Here is a 12,732-nt window from a genome sequence, read left to right as displayed (position 1 = left end):
CGGCCCAGGCACGTTCTGTTCATCCACACTCTGTTGATGGACATTTGGCCGCTGTGACTAGCGCCCTGTGAGCATCTGTGACCCACACATCCTTAGTTGTTCTCCAGGCGGCCCCATCTCCCTGGTGAGGAGGGCTGGTGCACTGCCCACGGGGACACGGCTGGGCCGCTGGAATGAGAAGCTGACTCTGGAGCCCGTGCCCTGAGCCGCCACCAGCCATCTGCTGGACTTGTCCCAGCCACCAGCTGCCAAATAGGGAAGTCACCCCAAGCCCCCGGGAGCAGGAGCTTTAATGTGCGGTGCTCTTTGGGGGCCGGGACCTTGCCTGTACTCTGGCCACAGTAATGCTAACGCCCCCAGCCTAGGAGGAGACCTAGGAGGAGTCCCCGACCCTAGGAGGAGACCCCGCCATCCAGAGGACAGTCACAGAGCCACTGGACCTTGTGAGGGACCTTGTGGGGCAAGTGGAGACGGCTGAGCGTCCCTGCCGATTGGACCAGGAGGCCACGGCCGCCACCTGTTTGAAACGAAATTTAAAGACAAATTTTGAAAGAACAAGGGTGAAAAACTCAAAGATGTGCCCCTGCAACAATGAGAGTTCAGAGGTCAGCCCAGATAACCATGCACTGCTGGAGGAAAGGGGCCCTTCTGGAAGGCTGCCCTCAGGTGCCCACCGGGGACCCCGACCGGGAAGCGAGACCCGGGGCCGCAGGGCTCCACCAGGGCTCGTGTGACACGCTCTGCTCCTGACTGCAGCACGTCTCGCTGGTGCACATTCCGGATTGTTACTCTTCAGGCAGCCAGCAAAGGTTCCGGAAGGCCTGCTTACGGGATGCAGGCTTCTCCGAGCAGTGGCCGTGAGTATAATGAAGCTTGAGGGGAGTGCCGCTGTTTTGAAGACTGGTTGTTGTGAGTCTTCATAAGAAGCTCGACCGATTTCTTTTCATAGCTCTAGAAAGGAATTAATATGCTCGTGGAGCAAAGGAAAGAAATTCCGAAGGGGGAGCGCGTCCCGGGACGAATCCTGTAAGCGCGAATCCGTCCACCTGTCCGGGCCGCCACGCGCCCGTGTACAAGTCACTCGAAGGAAGTCTCTCGTTTTACCGGAACGTGGGCTCTGCCAGACTCCAGTTAGTAGGGACTGTCCACCTGACCGCGTGTTTTTCTTTTCCTCTCTGAGCCCCTTCCCGGGCTGGCCCCTTAAACGAACATTTCTTGCTCACTTACTATCCGCCTTTTTAAAAATGGCTCCGTGAAGCCAAGTCGAAACCACCTCTGTGGCTGTAGGCCGCGCGGAGCTCTTTTTGTCTCGGAACTTCTTAAAGCAGCAATACCCTGTGCCACCGTTAGTAGGTCATTAGTGCCCTCTTTGTTCCCAGCCGTTTCGTGTGTGTGTGCATGTGTGTGCGCCTGCATGCATATGTGTGTACATGTCCGTGCATATGTGTATGTGTGTGTACACATGCATGTTTGTGCATATGTGCGTGCACGTGTGTGCATGCATGGGTGCGCGTGCACATGTGTATGTGTGTGCCTGCCTGCATGTGTGTACGTATGTGTGTGCATCTGCATGCATGTGTACATTATGTATGCGTGTGTGCATGCCTGTATACATGTGTGTGTACAGGCATGCACAGGTGTGTGCATGTGTGTGCATATGTCCTGCGTGGGTGTGCGTGCACGTGCATATGTGTATGTGCATGGGTATGTGTGTGCATGTGCATGCCTGCATGCGTATGTGCGTATGTACATGTATGTGCATATGTGTATGTGCGTGAGCATGCATATGTGCATGCATGTGTGTGCTGCGTGGGTGCGTGCGTGTGCACATATGTGTATGTGTGTGCCTGCCTGCATGTGTGTGTATGTGCATCTGCATGCATGTGTACATTATGTATGTGTGCATGCATGTACACACATGTACGGGTGTGTGCACATGTGTGCATATGTCCTGCATGGGTGTGCGTGCATGGGTGCGTGCATGTGTGCCTGCATGTGCACGTGTGTGTGCATGTGTGTGCCTGCATGCATATGTGTGTGTACATGTATGTGCATACGTGTGTGCGCATGCATGTGTGCGTATGTGCGTGCACATAGGTGTGTGAGTGTGTACATGTGTGCGCGTGCATGTACACGCATGTGTGTACAGGCATGCACGGATGTGTGCCTGTGTGCATGTGCCTGTGTGTGCATATGTCCTGTGTGGGTGTGCGTGCATATGTGGGTGTGCATGTGTGTGTGTGTGCACGCGTGTGTGTGTGCATGTGGTCTCCCTCCCCACCCCAACCTAAACCATAACATTATACACTCCTTGAGACATTAGCATCGTAGTTTCTCATTTCCCCACACTCTCCTGTTCTCCACACACAACACCCTAACACGGCGCCGGCCATAGGTGAAGAAATAAATTTTGATTATTAAGCAGTTGGAAACAAATTTAACTTCAAGGTTTGGGGGGAAACAAGGGTGATGGAATTCAGGGACAAACCACGGAAGATTCTTTGTTTCCTGTGCTCAGCGAGGGACTGGAAAGATGCAAAAATAGAGAAAAATCAGTTTAGTTCAACAGAATCAGCAATTCTGGAAAGACACCCACCTCCCAGCTATGGTTTCGAGAGTTGTCATGACTTTCTCAGAGTTCATACGGGCCATTTATCACACGCATTTGGGTCATTTTAAAAGATCTAACTGCAGGGTCGCCAGGGTGGCTCAGTCGGTTAAGCGTCCGGCTTCAGCTCAGGTCGTGATCTCTGGGTTCGTGACTCCAAGCCCCGCGTCGGGCTCTGTGCTGACAGTGTGTAGCCTGCTTGGGATTCTCTCTCAATCCCTCTCTCTGCCTCTCTCCCACTGTGTTCATTCTCTCTCTCTCAAAATAAATACATACACTTAAAAAAAAATAAAAACCATTATTTAAAGAAAGGTCTATGGGGTGCCTGGGTGGCTTATTCGGTTGAGCGTCCGACTTCGGCTCAGGTCATGATCTCAGGGTTCGTGGGTTCTAGCCCCGCGTCGGGCTCTGTGCTGACAGCTCGGAGCCTGGACCTGCTTCGGATTCTGTGTCTCCTTCTCTCTCTGCCTCTCTCTCTCTCTCTCTCTCTCTCTCAAAATAAATAAACATTAAAAAAAATTAAAGAAAGAAAAGATTTAACTGCATGCACACCGGGAGACAGGACCATTTTTTAAGATGGATAGGGACGTTGTTTCAAATTCTGTTGCTGGCCCTGTTCACTTGCCCTCAGTGATTCGTCGTCGAGTCTGGAGGAGTCGGTGGCAGCTCAGGAACAGGGCGGTGGGGACCCTGAGTCTCCCGGGCATCCCTGAGCTGGGATCCAGGCAGGAAGCTGCACCGATACCCACGTGCGCATTCATGTTGTCCTATGTTGTCCCCCAGGCCAACCCGCTTCCATACAGACCCTTCCTCTGCTGCTTCCATACAGACCCTTTCAAGCCCAAGAACCCCTCTTGGAGTTGAGCCCTCTCTGTTCCTGTGAAGTTTCCACCAGCAAGTTTCTAGGGGCAGCTCCTGATCTTAAAACAAACAAACAAACACATTTTAGTATTTGTTTATTTTTGAGAGAGACAGAGAGAGACAGAGCGTGAGCAGGGGAGAGGCAGAGAGAGAGGGAGACACAGAATCCAAAACAGGCTCCAGGCTCTGAGCCGTCAGCACAGAGCCCGACGCGGGGCTCGAACTCACAGACTGAGAGATCATGACCCGAGCGGAAGTCAGACGCTTAATGGGGGCGCTCCCCACCCCCCGGGGCAGCTCCTTATCTTGATGGGGAAAGATTTGTGTGTGAAAAAGCATCTGAGGAAAAAGTGGGGGCTCTTTGAGAAAACCCAAAGTGTTCCCAGCTCAGGGTCTACTCTGATGCTTATCTGTGTAACCCTATCTTGCCGGGCGGGGTTCATGGGCACATGTCCGTCAGTACTCAGCAGACCATCCAGGCATCCACCCCCTCACCAGACCAGAATACACTCCCCACACTTCAGAGTCTCCCAGAGCTGGTGCCAAAGTTCAGCTGGTTTTTAGAATCGGCTAGTTTACTACTTTGGCACAATTTTATCGGTAGAACGTTTTGGTTAGATGTGGAAGCTTTATGGCTTTGGATTTTGAGGCCTGGTTTTTCTGTTGTTTTGATGATTCCCTAAAAGCAGCCTGACCTTTCTGGGGACAGCAAACTAGTTCTAGTTTCTTTCGAGAGCCTGTTCTTGGCCCGGAAAATGCATTAGTGACGGGAATACCCATTATTCATTAAGTTTCTACCGGCACAAGACGCTTGCGCTGCACGTAATTAAAGTAAAAAACAAAACAAAAGAAAACAATAAAAGCTTTTATTTCAGAGCAAAAAATGTAACCTAGTGTATGACTTCAGTGTGTCCCCCCAAATGAGATTACAGCGAGCCCGCTTAAATTGTTATTGGCACGTATAATCACATTGTGATTCTTTCTTTCTCTTTTGGGAGAAACAAACAAGGTAGCTGCCTTGTAATGAGGACACCTTGTCCACCTCTCCTTGTTGAGATTTTAGTTCTGTGACTAGGTATTTTATTTTATTTTATTTTATTTTATTTTATTTTATTTTACTTATGTTGATTTAGTTTTGAGAGAGAGACCGAGCTAAGCAGGGGAGGCACAGAGAGAGAGAGGGGGAGACCCAGAATCCGAAACAGGCTCCAGGCTCTGAGCTGGCAGCACAGAGCCCGACGCGGGGCTCAAACTCACGGACCGCGAGATCATGACCTGAGCCGAAGTCGGACGCTCAACCGACTGAGCCACCCAGGCGGCCCAGTGACCAGGTTTTTAAAAAGCTGCTTTAGAATTTGTGATGATTAATTTTATGTGTCGACTTGGCTAGGTTATGGTGCCCAGTTATTTGGTCGAATACCGGTCTAGATGTCACTGTAAAAGTTTATTTAAGATGTGACTAACATCTAAATCTGTAGACTTTGAGCCAAGAAGATCGCCCTCTACGGTGTGTGGGTGGGCCTAATCTAATTGGTTGAAGGCAAAAATAGCAGTTTCCCAAAGAAGGAATTCTCAAGACTGCAACACAGAAACCCTGCCTGCGTTTCCCGCCTGGCGCCCTGTAGAATTCAGACTCCGGCCAGCAGAATCCACAGGTCTCCTGTCAGCCTGCAGAGTTTAGAAAGTTCAGCCCCCACCATGTCCTGAGCCAATTTCTGAAATCCCTCAATCTTTGTTTCTCTGTCTTCTGTTTCTCTGCAGAACCCTGAGCAATACAAATATCATATAGTCAGAGGCTCTTAAATAAGGCACTGAGGTTAAGACAGGCAAGGAATCCTTCTCCTTCCCAAGAAAGTTGAATTTAGTTAGAATAAAATATCTCTTTAAAAATTTTTTTTTTCAACGTTTATTCATTTTTGAGAGAGAGAGAGAGAGAGAGCACAAGCCATGAGCAGAGGAAGGGCAGAGAGGGAGGCACAGAATCCGAAGGAGGTTCCAGGCTCTGAGCTGTCAGCACAGAGCCCAACATGGTGCTTGAACCCATGAACTGCGAGATTATGACCTGAGCCGAAGTCGGACAAGTAACCAACTGAGCCACCCAAGCGTCCCAGTAGGAATTTCTATATATGCTGATATGAAAAGAAATGAGATGATACTTTATATTTATAGAGTTTATACAATTTGTACAGTTCACAAAATACCCAGCCCACTCCACCCCCAACTTTGATTTTCACCCTTACAATAACCTCCAGAGGTTGGAAAATCAGGCAGGTGTTTCTATCGCCTTTGACAATCAGGAAGGTCGGATTCAGAGAATTTACCAGACGCGGGCTAGGGGACAGCCCTTCTTGGAGGAGCCACGGGGCTGCCCGGGTTTCCTGATCCCCAACCCAAAGCTGTTTCTCACTGCATTCGAAGGTACATCCCCCACGAGGTGACTCAACAGCTTTCATCGCCCGGGTCAAAGTCAGGCTGCCCCCACGAGGAGGCAGGAGAATGTCCACCCCGTTCTCGCAGGAGGAGGGGCACCGACCGCATGGCGAAAAGACTCCTCTACTTTGAACGAGAGTGTAAAACATCTCTGTGCAACGACAAAGGTCGTGTCTGGGGAGCCCTGATGGCACCACACGCAGGCCCCCACCTCTGTGGTCGCAGCCCCGTCGCCTTCGCCTCCCCTGCAGGTGTCCCTCTGCCCTGAGTGGTGGCCGAGCACCGGGCTGGCGGCTCCCCGTCCCCGCCAGGGCAGCGGGTCAGGTGCCTTCCACCAGGCCGCTGAGAAGCCTCATGGAAGGAAGGCGGCCCCGGGGGGAGGTGACCAAGTAAACAGCATGTGGTACCAGTAAGACCCATGACACAAGGTCCTGCTTCAACTCCCAAATACAGATAAGATGGGAGAAGCACAATATAGGCCCGAAGAATGGAAGAGAAAGGGGGAGTGACGAGAGTTTCTAAGGACGCACGGTGCAGCCCCGGAAGGGGAGGCGAGGGCTTGCCGTCCAGTCGTCCCAGGGGAGCTCCTTGGACCTTCAGCAAAGACCATCTGGATCCTGTGTCTGCTTTTCCAAAAAGACAGACTCATCGTTAGCAGGCAAACAGACTCTGTGAAGACATTTGAGAGACTTAGAAGGTGCAGAGTCTATGCAGACGTGCAAATCCCGAGGCTAGCATCCAGCAAACAGAACAGGAAGGAGAGAGGGAGAGAGGGAGGAGGGAGGAGGGAGGAAGGGAGGAGGGAGGAAGGGAGGAGGGAGGAGGGAGGAGGGAGGAGGGAGGAGACACAAAGGAGCACACTTTTCCACAAAACTGTGCTTGTCTTTTCCTGTGAAATCAAGCCCACCTCTACCCTGGGAGCTCCACTTTCTAGTTTTCCAGAGACCCACATGTCCAACCTGCACAGATACGAAGCTACATGTCAAGCGCCCCTGCAAGGAGACTCTCCAGTTTTGGTGTCACAGGGTACCTCCATCCTCTCTCTGAATTTTGCCCATTGGCTTCAGAACCAGCGTGTGCGTTTTTTGCCATCTTCGCTTTTGCTCGGTCATAGTCGGGCCAGACTGGAGATCAATGCTGAGACAGGTAAGCCTGAGGCCACCTCACGGGACACAGGCAGAGGACCTTCCAGGGGCATGGAGACATCTTGGCACAGGGGGTTGGACCCGAGCCACCACTTTGGAAACTCAGCAAATCAGAGACGCTCTGGACAGCCTCCTCCACTCTGGGGATAACTCGACGTCACCCGCAATGGCCAGAAAGCATCCAAGGACCACCGGTGAGACTTCAGATGTCCTACAATGGCTCGATTGCCCACTGGGTAAAGTCTAGAACTGCCAGGGGCCCCCCATGAGCATACTGGCTTCCTGGAGATGATCTTCACCATTGCCAGTATCCCCAGGTCTCAACAACCATCCCATGAGAATTCACCAAGAGCTGGAATCTGTAATCCATCAATAGACACTTAGAGTCTTGATACGGATACATCAATCCAACTTTGACATTGATCAGATACCCACTATGTACTATATACGAGGGTTATCCTCTGCTGTTTTATTTCCCATCCCTGATAGCGTCCCCCGACATCTCATCAAGCAGATGTTCTTGTTTCCGTTGGGTAGAGGAGAAGCTGAGATTCGTGAGGAATTTAAGTCATTAGTTCTCACTCCCAGTAAGAGACACAGAGAGGTGGGATTCAAACCTACGAGCATTCACTGTTCCTCAAGGTGGGCCTCAGATTCACTGAGGACCTGCTATGATTTTGAATGTAGGTTTGTTTCATTACCCCCCAAACATTCCTACCTGTACTCTCTTCTTTGAAAGATGAGAAAACTGAAGGCCACGAAGCAACTTTCCCGATCAACTGAGCCTGTTACTAGAAGAACAAATAATGGGATACAGGTAACTCGCTCCAGTTCATTTCTTACTGTTTTCTTAATGAACCTATCCATATTTTCTTGTTCATTGTGAATATATATATATGTATACACACACATACATATATGTATGCATGTGTGTGTACATACATGTATATATATATATATATACATACATATATATAGTGAAAAAATTAGATGTGAGTCTCATGAGTTGTTTTCAACCTTGATTTGACACCGTTAACAAATTCCTTCTATCGTAATAAAGAATCTAAGAACCCCTCCAAATACTATTAACCAATAAAGACGTTCACCCACACAGAATATTAACATTAACATTCCAGTTATCAGAGTAACACTAGGCACACTGTGCCACCTCCCTAAGTGTGTCTGAATAAAGTTTATTTATGCTCATAGGAATATATATCACACCAGCAGTATGGGGGGATAGCATATAACTGCATGAATAATTTCTGCCCTCAGGGGGCTCGGTTGAGCTGGCAAGAATGATACCACATGAAAACGGACACACGTGAAATGCCTCGAAACGGATTTTCAGGTAGACTCAGTAATTTCTCAAGGGGTCCTCGGATGAAAAGCAAGGTCTTGAGTGTTCAAGCGCTCGGGTCCTTAGATGGAGAATTCCACATTCCAGAAAGGTGTGTGAAATCTCACGAACTCCTGTTTCCATTGACAACCATCTAAGTGCCAAATGCAGAAATGGAGTCCCATAGAAGGAAGAAGACAGATAACTGAACACTGGCCATCGGGAGGCACGACTAATCTCAGAAGACTCCTTGCAGGAGGGGGCTTAAGCTCCGCCTTCAACGCCATCTCTGAACCAGCCACGTGTGCTTTTTAGGAAACAAGAAGAGATCACAGCAGCATGGGGCACTGCCTCTGGCGATGCATCTCTGTTCTGCTGGCTGCATTCTGTCTTGCAGGGGCACTAAGACAGGAGGGCACTCCAAGGAAGCGACAGCCGCCACTGGAAGGATCCCACTGAGGAGGAAGAAGGCGGAAGGCTGAGCAGGACCAGAGACCTGGTCCGAGGGGCGGGTGTGGCCTGGGAGGGCTCTGACCTCCTGAGCTCCTGCCGAGGTCGAGGGTGACTTCCAGGCTATTGTTACCCAACGGGCAGCGGCTGAACTAGTTTCCTGAGGAACGTGGAGGGCGCCTCGCACATGATGGGCATCTGAGGAATTGTGGGTTTCGCTGAGCCGTGCGCACCCCCGTTTCTCGGGGCGCCCCATCTCCCATAACCTTAGGCTTTCCAGGAGTGGAAATCCCCACGTTCCGCAGGTCGTTACAAACACAAATGCCCAGGAAGTTTGGCAAACGCAGTGAAGCATCCGTAGTAATGTTTCATCATGTCTGTGCAAGAGACACTCGATGCTGACGAAAACCCAACAGGAGTAAACTCGGCATTGACCTGGTGCCGGGTCTGAGCCACCGGAGGGCCTGAGACTGAAGCGTAGCGTCCCCCCCCCCCCCCCCCCCCGCCGTCCCTCTGTGTGCGGGAGCACGTTTCTCACTAACACGACAGAGGGCCTGGGGACTAGTTTAGCAGGAGACTTTGGAGCTAAGGTTGGGGCACCTCATTCGGCTGCTGGGGTCTTGGACGTGACCCCGGGAAGGCAGCTTGAGCCCCCGGAGCTCACGTGCACAGGGGTCCACCTCCACAGCCCGAGGCCCTGAAACTCCAGATGACGGTGGAGGACGCTCACTGCTGCACGTGCTGTGCTGCGTCCCCTCCCGGGTCCGGCCCCACGTGAGGCCACCCAGCTGCCCGTCACACACATGGTTGCTACCCAGAGGCCGGTGGGAGCCTTCTGATTCACGAGAGCATGCACACCGCATGCCGGTCAGTACCCACACCTGGGCCAGCTCCGGGCCAGGCCCCCGCAGGGCTGGTGGCACGGAAGCTACCTGTCCCTTCTGAGCACCACGCCCAGCCACAGGTGCAGCAGCTCAGACTCCTGATTCCCAAGCCCACCCTCCAGTCCCACGGAGTCCCAGCGGCCGTGTGTGCTCTGTAAGAGTCCCAGGCCCTTTGAAGACGTCCTGACACCTCTAAGGCTCCGCAGGAGACCTGTGTCCCTTCACTGGGGCCGACCTGCATCTGAAGGACAGATGTACGTCTGGCATCCACACTTCTGCGGTCACAGGGCCAGTCCCAGGGGGGTCCCTGCCGTGGGAGGTCGGCTGTTAGCACCCCAGCCCCCACTGGCTGCATCAAAGGCTCACTTGCACATACTCTGTGGGCTAGCATCCTACCCGCCCCAGGAAGACCCATCTCTAGGAATCAGTCCCCTTTGAAAATTGCTCAGCAGGGGCGCCCGGGTGGCTCAGTGGTTCGTGAGTTCAAGCCCCGCGCCCGGCTCTGGGCTGAGAGCCGGGAGCCTGCTTCGGATTCTGTCTCCCTCTCTCTCTGCCCCTCCCTCGTTTGCACTCTGCCTCTCTCTCTCTTAAAACTAAATAAACGTTAAAATTTTTTTTTTAAAAGAAAGAAAATTCCTCAGCAACATCCAGGGAAAAAGTAATATAGCCTGCGCCACGAAGATGACTGAAGACTCCATAGTAGTCACTCACACCTTAGTTAAATTAAGTCCAAGAATTGCCTTTGCTAGTAACTAGGAAGTAAGCTGTTTCAGCCTTTTAATTCTGACGCCGGAAACGCTTCGGTGCTGAGCAGGTGGGAAAGGTGTTTGAAGACCGTGTGCACTTCCTGCGGTCCTGATGTCCCTGTGTGTCTGCCGGCCCACAGGCTCTCCCCTTCCTCAGCATCTCCGCCCCCCGCGGGGCAGGAGGTGATCCGTCTCTGAACCCCCACAGCCCGCCACACTCCTTCCCTCCCTGGGCGGGACCCGCCGGTCTACGTTACTGCTGCTCCTGCTGTCTTGCATTTAGATTTGCTTGTGTTCCTATTTGCTAGAAGGTCCTCTCTTGCAAGCGGACCGCACACTCTGAAACAGACGGTCCGCTGCAGCGCTGCCTTCCCGTGTTGCCTGGCACGCGGAGGCTCGCGCGTGGGAGAAGCAATACAAATATTCGGAGTGAAAGCATGAGGTGTGAGCGCCAAGAAAAGAGAGACATTGGGGTGGAGAAGCAGGTCGCGACATCTCCAGAGCGTCTGCTGTTCCTCTCACCGGCGGGTGCTGGCGGAGGGCTGGCGAGCGCTGGGCGGACGTTCAAGGCCAGGCGGCCCAGCTCTGACCCGCACCTTCTCCGAGGCGCTTCAGGCGGTACGGCACCAGGGAGCCAACGCTCATTTGCACGAACCCTTCAGGACCACCCGGGACCGTCCAGAGCGTTTCTTGGGCAGATAGTCTCCTGGGAAGAGAATCAACAGGTGGCTACTTAGCACTGATCTATCGACAGCAGCCCCCCAGGCAGGGGCTCAGCTCGGACGCTGGGGCCCGAGCGCCGTTGACCTCTGTGAGCTAGAAGGAGTCACGTGGGCCAGGCACCCCTCCCTCTCCAGAAACAAGTCAGAGACTGGCCAGGCGGGACCGCGGATGGGGTGCATGGGCCCCACGGGGGTCTGTGTGGCTGGCTTTCAGCTCAAGGCCCAGGATGCCTCCTTGGATTCACACAGAAAAAATACATGTCAAGAGTACAAACACAAGCCATTTACTTATTTATTATTTATTTGTTTGTTTGTTTATCGAGAGAAAGAGAGCAGAGAGAGGGCAGAGAGAGGAAGACATAGAATCCGAATCAGGCTCCAGGCTCCTAGCTGTCAGCACAGAGCCCGATGCGAGGCTCGAACCCACATACCGTGAGATCATGACCTGAGCCGAAGCCGGACGCTCAACCGACCGAGCCACCCAGGCGCCCCAGGCACAAGCCATTTAAAGGGGAAACTCTGAGGACACCCTAACAATTCGACTCCTGAACCATTTCAGTCATGTGTGCAGCTTCTGGAGAGAAAATCTTGGCCCTCAATCTGAACTGACAGCCTTTAAGCCGGATGTCCTGCCCCACCTCTTTAAAAAACCGTTCTCGGGGCACCTCGGTGGCTCAGTCGGTTAAGCGTCCGACTTCGGCTCAGGTCATGATCTCACTGTTCGTGAGTTCGAGCCCCCGCACCGGGTCTGTGCTGACAGCTCAGAGCCTGGAAACTGCTTTGGATGCTGTGTCTCCCTCTCTCTGCCCCTCCCCCACTCACACTCTGTCTCTCTCCTTCAAAAATAAACATTAAAGAAAAAAAAAACCCTTCTGGTGCAACCTCACACACACACACACACACAAACGACGAAAGCTCTATGTTAAAAATAAAGGTCCACGATCAAGTGTAAAAATAAAGGTCCAGAAAGAGAAAGGGCAACATTTCTGAGGTCCTTCTCTCGAACACCGTCTTTCTGATTTTAGGACAAGGAGATGATGCGGCATTCCTGGTTTCCAGCCACCCAGGAACAGAGGACAAGCACTTCTCTGCTCTGAGCAGTTCAGATGCCCAAGGCGTTCACCCATGGCTCCCCGTGGATTCCCTTTTAGTTTTTTTTTTTAAGTTTATTTATTTAGAGAGAGAGTGCATGAGCAAGTGGGGGAGGGGCAGAGAGGGAGAGAGAGAATCCCAAGCCAGCTTGGGTGCCGAACCGGACGCGGGGCTCAGACTCACAAAACGTGAGATCATGACCTGAGCGGAAATTAAGAGCTGGACGCTTAACCGACCGAGCCACCCAGGCGCTCCAATAATGACAGACCCGCACCCGTCACATTTCCTGGGTCCCCACACCTGGTGCTGGAGTCTTCGCTGCTACCCAACTCTTGTCTGCTATCAAGGGGCAGAGACAGGCCACCTCCGTCTCCTTACCCCCTTTCCCGCTTCTCGTTACTTAGGAGAAACACGCGATGTGTTTGCCGTAGCCCCAAACACTGAGAGGTGGCTCT

The sequence above is a fragment of the Puma concolor genome, chromosome D3 (genome assembly GCF_028749965.1).
Source record: "Puma concolor isolate L17-30 chromosome D3, mPumCon1.1.hap2, whole genome shotgun sequence".
Classification (NCBI taxonomy): Eukaryota; Metazoa; Chordata; class Mammalia; order Carnivora; family Felidae; genus Puma; species Puma concolor.
The sequence above is the reverse complement of the archived record's forward strand: the minus strand, read 5'-3'. Positions refer to the sequence as shown.